At 28.5% G+C, this 12,808-nt stretch overlaps 1 pseudogene; it reads right to left on the minus strand.

Moving 5' to 3' along the window:
* Positions 1–3,045: 3,045 nt before the first annotated feature.
* LOC102596546 (chalcone synthase J-like) lies at positions 3,046–12,180 on the minus strand (annotated as a pseudogene).
* Between the last annotated feature and the right edge of the window lie 628 nt (positions 12,181–12,808).

Genomic DNA, 12,808 nt, shown 5'->3' on the forward strand with positions numbered 1-12,808 from the left:
TGCGCCCCCCCCCCCCCCCCACATTCAAAAATATAAACATTGTTGCTCAAATATGATTTTGTCCCAACTTAGGATAAGAAGTCTCACATCGATAAAAATACAAGAGATATATTGAGTATATAAGTAAGCAGACCTTAGTGACGTGTTTTAAAATCGTGTGAATCTAGATCCAGAATCGACAATATCACTAATAGGTTGGACGGTTACCTGACTTAATCTGAAAAGAATAGTTAGAATGAAATCAATCACAATAGGATATCGGTAGGTACTTTTATAATATATAGCCTCTTAAACTTGATTTTTTTATAAGATTGTAGTCTAATTTAGCCAGTAATCAGATAGACATTTGAACTTTACAAAAGTGCGTCTTTTAAGCACCCATATGTATAAGAGCAACTTCTAATGTGTTAAATAGACTAATTACTAGTCCGTTTAGATTGACTTAAAAAAAGTAGCTTTTAAATCAAAAATAAAAAGTTAAACTAAAATGACTTTTAAGTCAAAAAATAAAAAAAATAGGAGGAGACTTACTTTTGGTTTTTGACTTATTTAAAGTCATTTTTTACATTGTTAAACACTTCCTAACTTATTTTAACTCATTTTTGACTTATTTTAAGTTATTTATTTTGTCAAACATTTTCAGAAGTAAAAAACTAACTTAAAGTAGGCTTGACCAACTTTTAAGTCAATCCAAACACTCTCTAAATGACATGTATAATTTATTTATTTTATAAATTATAAAGTATAACTTTAAAAAAAATAAAAAAATATAACCCCCACCCCTAGACTGTCAGCCCATAATTTCGAGCTCTTTCACTTCATAATTATGGAGTCTTCTTTTTGTTTTTTAACTGTTAGCTTTATTCTTGATTAATTCATTTTAGGCATAATGGAGACATGTTAAGACACTTCTGTCAAGTGTAAATAAATGTCTATTTTTAGTATGTGAATATAAAGCACCTTCTTTTACATAAGAATACTTTAATGTTAATCTCAAAAGACATCCAGATCAGTATAATGACAATAACAGTGTGTTAATTACTTAGTTTTACAATTGTTTTGATTTCTATTAAAATTACAATTAATTAATCGATATGGTACTTTTTACTCGTATCACTTGTTACAATGAAAATACTAAAAACATGATCTTTCTATGATAAGCTAGAGTTTGCCGTGAGCAATATAATACATACAATTTGAGGGAATTATTGTAGATGTAATCTCGAGATTTGAAATGTGGCTTCTTCAGAAACTTAATATGAACTTTATATATCTATATTTATATCTATATCTATATATCTATATAACCTTAAAAGCATGAACTCCTAACGTTAAATTACTATAATATCTCTAACTTAGGTTGTGACTTTTTCGATGAGTTGTGACATTTTCAATATGTTGTGAATTTTTTTGAAGGGTTGTGATTTTTCGATGAGCTGTGATTTTTCTAAAGAGTTGTGACTTTTTCTATAAGTTGTGACTTTTCCAAAGAGTTGTGACTTTTTCAATAAGTTGTGACTTTTCCAAAGGGTAAGACTTGTCGAAAAGGTTATGACTTTTCAGATAAAACACAAAAAACATTTGTTCATACTACCCTTGGTTGACTATAAATAGAGGTGTTTTCTCTCATTTTTCAACCACAATTTTTTTAATCTTCTACTCTTCTTCTTGCATTTTTAATTTTTTTGTGTGATTTATTGTCGTTGAGTGAGTTCGAAGTTTAGCGGATATGAGGTACCACTATTCTGATGAAGTAAGCCGTTCTATCTTAAGAGGGTATATTCCATAACCTCGAGAGTAAGTCGTTCTATCCTAAGAGGGTATATTGCATAACCTCGAGTACTTGAGGAAAATAATTTTGATGATATAATAATTATATTTTTGCTTAATATATACATTATTATGTAATGTTCCAATAGATGAAGTTAACATGATGTAGTCTAAATTCATTTGTTTTTGTTAACAATTTCTCTTGTGCTGTAGATATATGCTTCTGAATATCTTTTCTGAAATTTAGAGAATTGTCACAATTTGTTTTTGATACTCAAGACAAAAGAATGACTTTATTTATCAATGCTACTTATGTGATTTAGACTCTCATGAAGTTTACTTCAAAATAGTAATTACTATATAAACATTGCCCTTTTGCTTTACTTATTTATTATTTCTTAATATTTCAGTATTTCAAACGAAGAAAAGTTCATATGACTTGTAATAATGTCAGTTGAAGTTTGTATTAGTTTAATTTGTATTATTTATTTAATAGTTAATAGTTAATTTTATGAGATAAATATTTTCATTAATGCAAATATATATTTATATTTGGGTAGGTATTTGTATTTAAATTAAAGTATTATCTATGTCACAAATGTATTATCAAGTTAACAAGATCTTCTAACTTTAAAATATATTATTTTATAATGTTCCGAGATTTTTTTTTAAAAAAAAACTCAAAACCAATGTGAAAATATGTGAATATATAAAATGTAGTTGTTCTCTTCACATGTTCATATAACATCTAAATAGTTTAACGTGGAATACACATACAAAACACATCTGGTTAGATGACAAGAAAAATACAAAGCAAATATTGTCTATAAGGTAATATTAGTGAGATGAGACTAATTGCATTATTAACCTCATCAAATTGAAATAAATATATACATTATTGCATTTAACTAATAAAATTTTTCATTGACCATCTTCATAGGTTTGTGTGGATAAGAAATATTTATGACGATCCACGTTGAACATTCAGAAAATGTATATATGGCAAGCGAGACTGGGAGAGGGAGGAGAGAGGCGAGCGAGATTGAGCGAGTGAGATTCGAAGTCAACCCACGTAATTAATGGTTAGTGTTAGTCACGAGTGGTAACTGATGAGTAATTAAGTAGTATAAGTTTGCTTAACTGCGTAATTTTCCATATATATATATAACACAAAATTGCAAGCGAGATTCAAAGTGTTTGATTTCGTATATGTTTGTTTTCAAAACATATACTATTACGTTTAGTAAATATGAGTCTTATTTTGTGTATCCCAACCTAAATAGATACACTACGGAGGACGATTGCCTCAATAGTTAATCCAGGCCCAAAAGCACGCCCCAGACAATGCCTTCTCCAGTGGTTCCCAATTCTGCTCTGATAGCTGTTTTCCTCATCTCGTCCAACACAAACAAAACACTAACACTGCCCATGTTCCCATAATTCCTCATGATATTTCTTGTAGCCTTGAGTTTTTCAGGCCTTAAGCCCAATTTTAATTCAATTTGATCCAAAATTGCGCGTCCGCCTGCATGAGATACCCAAAAGATTGAGTTCCAATCAGAAATGCCAAGAGGTTGAAATGCTTCAACTAGGATCCTCTCAATATTTTTTGAAATCAGCATTGGAGTATCCTTATGTATTTTAGCTATCAGTCCCGCCTCATTGAGGTTACCAATAATTGCATGTCCACTATCTGGAAGAAGATTTTGTGTTGCAAATACTAGCTCAAACAAAGGCCTCTCCACCGTCATGATTGGATCTGAACCAACAATGACAGCGGATGCCCCATCACTGAACAGGGCTTTCCCAATCAAAACGTCAATCTCGGTTTCACTTGGTGCATGGAAGCATAGCAAATTAATTTCTTAACAAACAACAAGAACTCGAGTATCTTTATTATTCTCAGCAAAATCCTAAGCTAGTCGGAGAATAGTGCCCCCAGCAGAACAACCTTGTTGGTACATCATGAATCGCTTGACTGATAGGTCAAGTCCAAGAAGCATAGTGAGTTGGTAATCCGTCCCAGGCACATAGACTGGCCCCACTCATTGATGGCCTTTTCAGCGGCTTCCTTCCCAAGTTTTGGAACTTCAACAATCAAAATTTCTTGCCTAGCATCAAATGAAGGTGCTTTGTACTCACAAAAATTAGGATTCTTTTTCAAGATTTCCTCTGTTAAGTGAAAATATCTCTTTTTAATCATGGATCTGTCACCTGCAACACATGAAAAATATAACCAATATCAACCAAAACATAATTAATTAAAGTTAGCCAACATCCCATCCTAACATATCACTTAAGGTGCAAACTTACTCAAAGCTTTAAAACTTAATGTTATAATATTGGTTTATTGGTTGAATATGCAGTTGTTTCTTTAGTTGAAAATGGTGTCATAATCCAAATTTTATTGAATGCAAAATCTTCAAAGTAATGCATAAAGCTAGTCAGATGTTTCTAATCCCTTTATATACCCTTATGCATTTCTAATCTTCAAGTAAAATGGAATATATGTACCATAAAAGAATAGTAGATTATCTTACACATGCGCTTAAACTTTTGTTTAAGTTATTTTTTTTGTCACTATTAGTGACACGAAAAAAATAATTAGGATAAGCGGTTTGATCGAAACAATTGGGAGGATTGGATGTTCCGATGGCCAACACGGTGGCTAGCCCCATGGTCCGTTGGATCTCGATGGCGGTGATCATTTTCGCCCAAAAAAATAGTGATTTAAGTATTTTTGCTAGGATTTTTTTTTTGTTCTTTTTTTTATGGTAGTAGTAGAATAGAATGAATAAGACTTTGTATGCATATGGTCTCTCTTTATATAGGCCTTTTGACGTTGTAACGTCCCATCCCCCCTCAAAAATATAAACATTGTTACTGATTTTGTCCCAACTCAGAATAAGAAGTCTCACATCGACAAAAATACAAGAGAGATATTGAGTATATAAATAAGCAAATCTTAATGACGTGTTTTATAATTGTGCGAATCTAAATCCAGAATCGACAATATCACTAATAGGCTGGACGGTTACCTGACTTAATCCGAAAAGAATAGTTAGAATGAAATCAATCACAATAGGATATCGGTAGGTACTTATATAATATATATATAGCCTTTTATAAGATTGTAGTCTAATTTAGCCAGCAATCAGATAGACATTTGAACTTTACAAAAGTGTCTTTTAAGCACCCATATGTATAAGAGCAACTTCTAATGTGTTAAATAGACTAATTACTGGTGTGCTTGGATTGACTTAAAAAAAAGTAACTTTTAAGTCAATAATAAAAACTCAAACTGAAATAACTTTTAAGTTAAAAATTAAAAAGTAGGGGGAGACCTACTTTTGATTTTGACTTATTTTAAGTCATTTTTGACTTATTTTAAGTTATTTATTTTGTTAAACACTTTCAGAAGTCAAAAACTGACTTAAAAGTAGGCTTGATCAACTTTTAAGTCAATCCAAACACCCTCTAAATGACATGTATAATTTATTTATTTTTATAAATTATAAAGTATAACTTAAAAAAAAATAAAAAAAATACAACCCCCATCCCCTAGACTGTCAGCCCATAATTTCTAGCTCTTTCACTTCATAATTATGGAGTCTTCTTTTTGTTTTTTAACTTTTAGCTCTATTCTTGATTAATTCATTTTAGGCATAATGGAGACATGTCAAGACACTTCTGTCAACTGTAAATAAATGTCTATTTTTATAAAAATATGTCAAATTTAAAAAGTTATGATGGCATATTTTAGCTATGAAATATTTTGAAAAAAACTATCTTATTAGACATATATCTATATTATATACATTAATTATATCTATAGTTTCAAATAATTACATATCTTACCACTAATTAAGAGTTTTCTATCATATATTGAGGAAAACACATTTAGATAATGCATTTTTGTAACCAAATACACTAAAATAGGGAGAGAGGTGTGCGATAGTCATTAAAATCAGATACATGCGATTACACTAGATACATGTATATGTATGTATCTAGTTTAATTCGCATGTATTTGGGATACCAGATACATAGAAGAGTAGCGAGTGAGATGGAATAGAGGCAAGGGAGGTGAGGGAGATTTGTTATGTATCACAAATACATGTGAATTCACTAATTAGATACAGTGTATCTAAAATAAATTACACACCCTATGTACTCCGAGATTCATGTATCTGGACGTATTATGATGAAATAAAATGTGGTAAGATTCATAATATTACAAACTAGAATGTATCTAAATAATTAACTCCTAAACTAGTAAAATTTTGATATATTTCCCAATTTTTTATACTTTTTTTCTTGTCCAATAATACTTGCCCAAAAAGATTATTAGTTAGAATAGAAGCAATCACAATAGGACAAGGATAGGAGGCAATTATATAAATGTTCTTCTTGTCTGAAAAGATAAGTTAGAACTTAAAATAAAACCAATCATAATAGGACTACCACAAGATATTAAATAACTACGGTATTTAGATGTTGAAACTCCGACTACTCTATTTTGATATATTTAAATGATATTTTTGGATGATTGATTTAACAAAGAGAATTGTTTGTATTTTAATTTGAATGTTTTTACTAGTGTAAGGTATTAGTGATATATAATTGAAACATTTGTTGAAAAGTCCAAGTCATGATCTTTTATCATAGGAATATATATAAGTCGAAGCTGACCAAACTATGATCACCATTTTGCCGTTCAGTAAAATATCGAAATCGAACTTTTAAATATCAAATCATACCAAATTAATTTAATATAATAATGATAATACTTTTAAAGAGTCTTACACTAAAATTATCAAACCGAATTTTTCAATAGCTTACCAGGTACAGTACCCCTACGATTGATAATAGATAGGAGTTGTTAACTAATGCACGAAAATAAATTGGAGAAGAAGAAATACGTGGGATCCCTAGGCCATAGCCTACTAAGATTCAAAAACGATTAAATACTGAATCTCTTTCATCAAAAAATTATAACATTTATGAAGAGATCTTAATCATTTTATATAAAAAAAAAGAAAAGTGAAGTAGTATTTTACTACCTCAACTTTGCACTGCATATATATTTTTTAAATCGTAAACTAAAATTATCGAATCGATTTGTAATGAATATGTATATAGAAATGATAGACTTACCCCTTAACTAGGATCAAGAGGTTAGGCAACATGTCCCCTCTCCCCACCCCCAGGCCCCAGGCCCCCACCCTCCTATTTTATTACGAATTATTATGAGTTTGAATTATTCAGTCATCTAGTTTATATGATATGTATAAAGTAAATAAGTAAGTATATGTTTTATACTAAAAGTACATATATTAGACATATAATATAAACTAATAGTATATATATTGTGTATACTTGTGTTATATTAAAAAACTAGATAGGCGATTAATATATATTGATAACTATTCAAAATTTACATGTTCACACATTATTTATAGACCGATAGAATCTGTCATACCCTCCTCCGATCCACCACAAAGAGACTTTTGATGAGAGAAATAAATCTTTTTTAGAAAAAGGACCCTTCTACAATATTGGTAGGTAATTTGGCCGAACAATCTAGAACCTGATTAGTCTTATTGAAATAATGTGAGGCTGAATTAAATATCACTAGTGTTATTAGTGTCCTATAAATAGCTATATGCTTTATGAATTTTGAATTTTTGAGAAAAATATTTTTATATTATTGAGTTCTAAATAAATTATTGATACAATATGTCAAGTCAACTTTTATGGGTCTCGACTAAAGCTACTAAAAGAAATATAAATATATATTATTTTCTAAAAAAAAGATTTTAAATTTCTATTGATTTATGATCTTTCCGGATTATATAATTCTCTATTATCATATGATTTATTGTTATTTGAAAATCATGTTATTAATTGGTATTACAACTAATTGATGATTTTTAATATTACATGTGTATCATGTTCAACAATTGGATTAGGGAATTTTAGTAGTTCAATTAGTTATTATTTGAACTTAATTTTATTTTGTTAGTGAGGATTCAATTCTCCACATTTTAATCTCCTTCCCTTACCCCTAATTTTTTTTTTTTCAAAAAATGCTCAACAATGGGATAGAAAATATCAGTAGTATTTTTCCAATCTATGATTCCTAGCTAGTTGTAGTATCTAAAAATTTAATACTCCTTAAATAGCTAATTTCGAGATTTAAAAATTATTTACTTCGTTTTATATTACTTGTCTACATTATTAAAAAATATTTGTCCTAAATTTACTTGTCAATTTACAAAATCAATTTATTTACTCTCATTTTGTCCTTAAAATTGATTCTTTTTTAAAGTATAAATATTATAAAGTTTCTCCATTGTTAATCTCAGTGCTGATACTGATAAATAAAACACACAAATAGAATATTAAAAAAGAGTTTTAAGAGTAAATTAACTTAAATACCCTTCTTTCTTTTTTATATTTTTTTAAAAGGCATGTAAAATAGAAAATCAACCACTAATATAGAACCTTGGACTAGTATTATAAAGTGAAAATTTCATATATGACATTTATTAGACTAATATTTTCAAGTTATAGCAGTAGAATAAAACTTTCAAGTTGTAACAATAAAAAATTTCAGGTTGTAACATTTTATTTTTAAAAATATTATTTTTTAATTAATTGTAAAAATCTATTTTGAAAAAAAAAAAGATAAAAAAGGAAAATAAATCGATTTTGAAGAAAAAAATAAAAAAAAGGATTAAATTTGAATTGATTGATGATAATTATTAATTAGCATAAATTTAGGAGTTTCAAACTAATTAGGAATATTTGTTTTCCTTAATTCACTCTAATCTGTTAAAATTAATTAAAATGACTGAGTTTATCCATTTTCTTCAACGTTTCTCTCTCTTCATTTTTTCTCTCTAGTTAGTCGTCACTCTCATCTAATTCCTATTCTTTTTTATTCAATAATCTTCATTTTCTTGTAATGGACGGCTTCTTATCAATATTAATAAAGCATGGTGATAGATGAGATCATTCAGGTTAGTGTTCTTTGCGATTTTTATCTATATTGGTATACAAACCAAACGTTAAAAAAAAATTATGAACCGTGATACAAAAAAAATCAGATTTTGTTTGTGTATAATAGTTTTAATTATTACGTTTTTGGTATGAACATTCATTTTTTGAAATTACATAAAATTTGTTTGAAATTGGTATAGATTTTGGTGTGAACGTTTTTTTTTTTTTTTTATGTTTCTGGTTAAAAAAATTACATAAAATTTATTTGAAATTGGTACACTGATTATACCACGTTAGCACAATTTTGGCATTATACTTGAATGAGTTTTGTATATTGTTTATCTAATAAATGACAATTAATAGTTAAAAGTGATATTATTTTGGTAATATAGTGGCATGATTCTGCTGTGAAAAAGTGACGAGTTTTGGCATGAAATAAGTATAATTTTGGCATGAAATAGGTATGAAAAGTGTGCATAAAAATTGAATGAAATTTGTATACTGATTTCAATTTTTTTGTTGTGTATAATAATTTTAATTATGGCATTTTTTTTAAATGTATAAAGTTATATTTTGGTATGAACATTGAATTTATTCATTATTTGTCTGATCCATTTTTTTTTGTATGTTTTTGGTTTAAAAAATTAGAGATTTTCTTTTTAAAATTTGTATACTACTAATACCAGACATGTACGACAATCGATAATTTGTACACTACTAATTTGTGAATGAATACTGATTAAAAATGTCTATAACTAAATTTGTTCATTCTTTGTATGAACCATTATTGATTATTTGGTATGAATTTTCAGTATAAAAATTGACGTAAATTTTGAATGAAATTGGTATAATAGTAAAATCAAATTTGTATGGAAATTTATAGTTTTTATGGCACAAATCTGGTATGATTCAATTTTTATTTTTTGACATTATATTGATATGAAATTGTGTATAATAGTGGGATGAAATTGGTATGATATATTTTTCCTTAGCACTTACGAAGCACCCCATTTGTTGATTAATAAAAGAAAATTACTAGTTATAAATTGTATGATTTTGTATTCTTTTTGGCATAAATATTGTATGAATCAGTGTTTACTTTTGGCATGAAATAGGTATAGAAAGTATGCATAAAAATGGTATGAAATTTGTATACTGATATAACATATGTATAAAAGTAACTTGTACTTTTGTATCTTGTAATTAATACCGACACAATAATTTATGATAGAACAGGAAAATATGCAATTCAAAAGGTGTCGGAGCATAAATTATTGTCACCTGGTTAAAAAAAACTGTAGGGAGACCACAACTTGAATGCTGGAACGGGTTTGCTGATTTGAAATTGAAGAGGTTTAAGGTTACGTGCAATACATGTCATCGGGGTGACACAACAGGAAGACATGTTCAAATTGCCCTGTTGAAAAAAAAAGACATGATTTATTTTTATTTGATTGTTTTATTGTGGCAAACACATGTTTTGATTTATTTTATCTTTTAAGTTAATGACTTATATATTCAGAACATTTATTATATGCACTAATTAATCATTTGTGTATTCAGTATTTTTTAAATGTATAGTAAAAAATTATCTTAGTATGAAATTGGTATACATTTGATATCAAACTGATGTCCAGGGGTAAAATTGAAAAAACAACATGTAATTGAGATTTCAACTAAAATAGTTAACCTAAAAATAGTTAATGTTATATCCAATTTGTACATTTGGTATGAACTGATATCCCATTGGAAAAATTGAAAAACAACATGTAATTGAGATTTCAACCAAATTAGTCAACTTAAAACTAGTTGATGTTGTACCCAATTGGTATATATTTGGTATCTAACTAATATCCAATTGGAAAAATTGAAAAAACAAGTAATTGATATTTCAACTAAATTAGTCTGCCTAAAACTAGTTAATTTTGTACCCAATTGGTATACATTTGGTATCAAACTGATATCTCATTGGAAAAATTGAAAAAACAACATGTAATTGAGATTTTAATTGAATTAGTCAGCCTAAAACAAGTTAATTTTGTATTCAATTGGTATTAATTTGGTATCCAACTGATATCCCATTGGAAAAATTAAAAAACCAACATGTAATTGAGATTTCAACTAAATTAGTCGGTCTAAAACAAGTTAATGTTGTATCCAACTGGTATACATTTGGTATCCAACTGATATCTCATTGGAAAAATTGAAAAACCAACATGTAATTGACATTTCAACCAAATTAGACAGCCTAAAACAAGTTAATGTTGTATCCAATTGGTATCCAATAGATATTCCACTGAAAAATGGAAAAAACAAAATGTAACTGATATTTCGACCATATTAGACAATCTAAAGCAATTCACTTGGTATTCAACTTGATTTTTTAAAAAAAAAAAACTAAAATTAAAAATGTATGAAATTAGTATCCAACTGGTATAAATCTGGGAAGAATAAATCTGACAATGTAACTAATGTTGTTTTAGCAGTTGCATGTAAATCCTCTTGAAATAAATAGGGATAAAGGTCTGAAAAATACCTTAACTTTGGTTAGATTTGCTGTTGTGATACTAAACTTTCATGATGACCTATTACCTCTCTAGACTATTTAATACCGTATTTTAAACATATATATTTGCCCACGTGGACATAAAAAATAATGCAAAATTATAAATAGTAATGTGTCCACGTGGGCACATATATACCTTTAAAATACACTATTAAATAGTTCAGGGGTAAAAAATAAGGTATTAAATAGTCTAGGGAGGTAATAGGTCCTTATGAAAGTTTAGTATCGCAACAACAAATCCGACCAAAGTTGGAGTATTTTTCAGACCCTTATCCCAAATAAATACTAATACAATTTCTTAGTAAAAAAGAAAATATCTTTCCTATAAAGATGATAAAATGTTTGTGTTCCAATTTGCCGCCATCGGCGAAAATAGTCACTATCGAGGAGCTTCGTAAAGCACAACGGTCTGAGGGGTCTGCTAATGTGTTGGCCATCAGAACGGCCAATCCTTCCAATTGTATCGATCAAAACACACACACACACACACACACACACATATATATATATATATATATTTGACATATTTTTAATTTAAGACCACAAAATCATTTTTTAAACGTCGTACTGAATTAACAAATAAATTGAAAATGAGAGTATAACAAATAGTAAAATGGAATGTGTACCACAAATAAAAAGAAGAGTAATTAATCATCTTACACATGCACTTAAACTTGTTCATCAGTTCAATTTTATGTTCACTGGCAGTGACACGAAAAAAATAATCAGGTTAGATACTTTAATCATAACAATTGGAAGGATTGGCTGTTCCGATGGCCAACACGGTGGCGGGTCCCCATGGCCCATTGTGTCCATCGGATCTCGTCCACGGTGACCATTTTCGCCGGAAAAAAAAATAGTGATTTTATTTGCTAGGGTTTTTTTTTTCCTTCTAATTCTTGTAGTATTTAGAATGAATATATTTATTTTTTACTTTGCATATTGGTCTCTCTTTATATAGGCATTTTGGAATTATATAACATGGCCTTTTATTAATTGTCCTTTCAAATATGAATCATTAATTGTTGGCTCATTTTTATCCATACATTTTGAAGACATCAACAAACAACAACATAAAAGTGAAATCCCACTAAGGGCCTGTTTGGAAGGACATCCTGGTAATTGGATTTGGTGTAATTACACTATCTTGTCCTGTTTGGAAGAACATGTAATTACTTGGTCAACACGTAATTGGTGTAATTGACAGGGGGTAATTACACTCTACAATTCACAGGCAGAGACTGTGAATTGCTGGTAATTACATGGTGTAATTACCACCTGATTACTTCTTAATTTCTTTTTTTTTTCTATTTTTTTTTGTTTTAATTTTTTTTACTTGTATTATTTTAAGTTCTTTTTTATTATTATTATTCTAAAAATTTGTAAAAGTTTATTTTTTATTTTATATTATTATATTTCATTTTCTTCTTGTTCTCAACCTTACTTTACGTGATTCTATGTAATTTT

Source organism: Solanum tuberosum, unplaced genomic scaffold (genome assembly GCF_000226075.1).
Source record: "Solanum tuberosum cultivar DM 1-3 516 R44 unplaced genomic scaffold, SolTub_3.0 scf00750, whole genome shotgun sequence".
Lineage (NCBI taxonomy): Eukaryota > Viridiplantae > Streptophyta > Magnoliopsida > Solanales > Solanaceae > Solanum > Solanum tuberosum.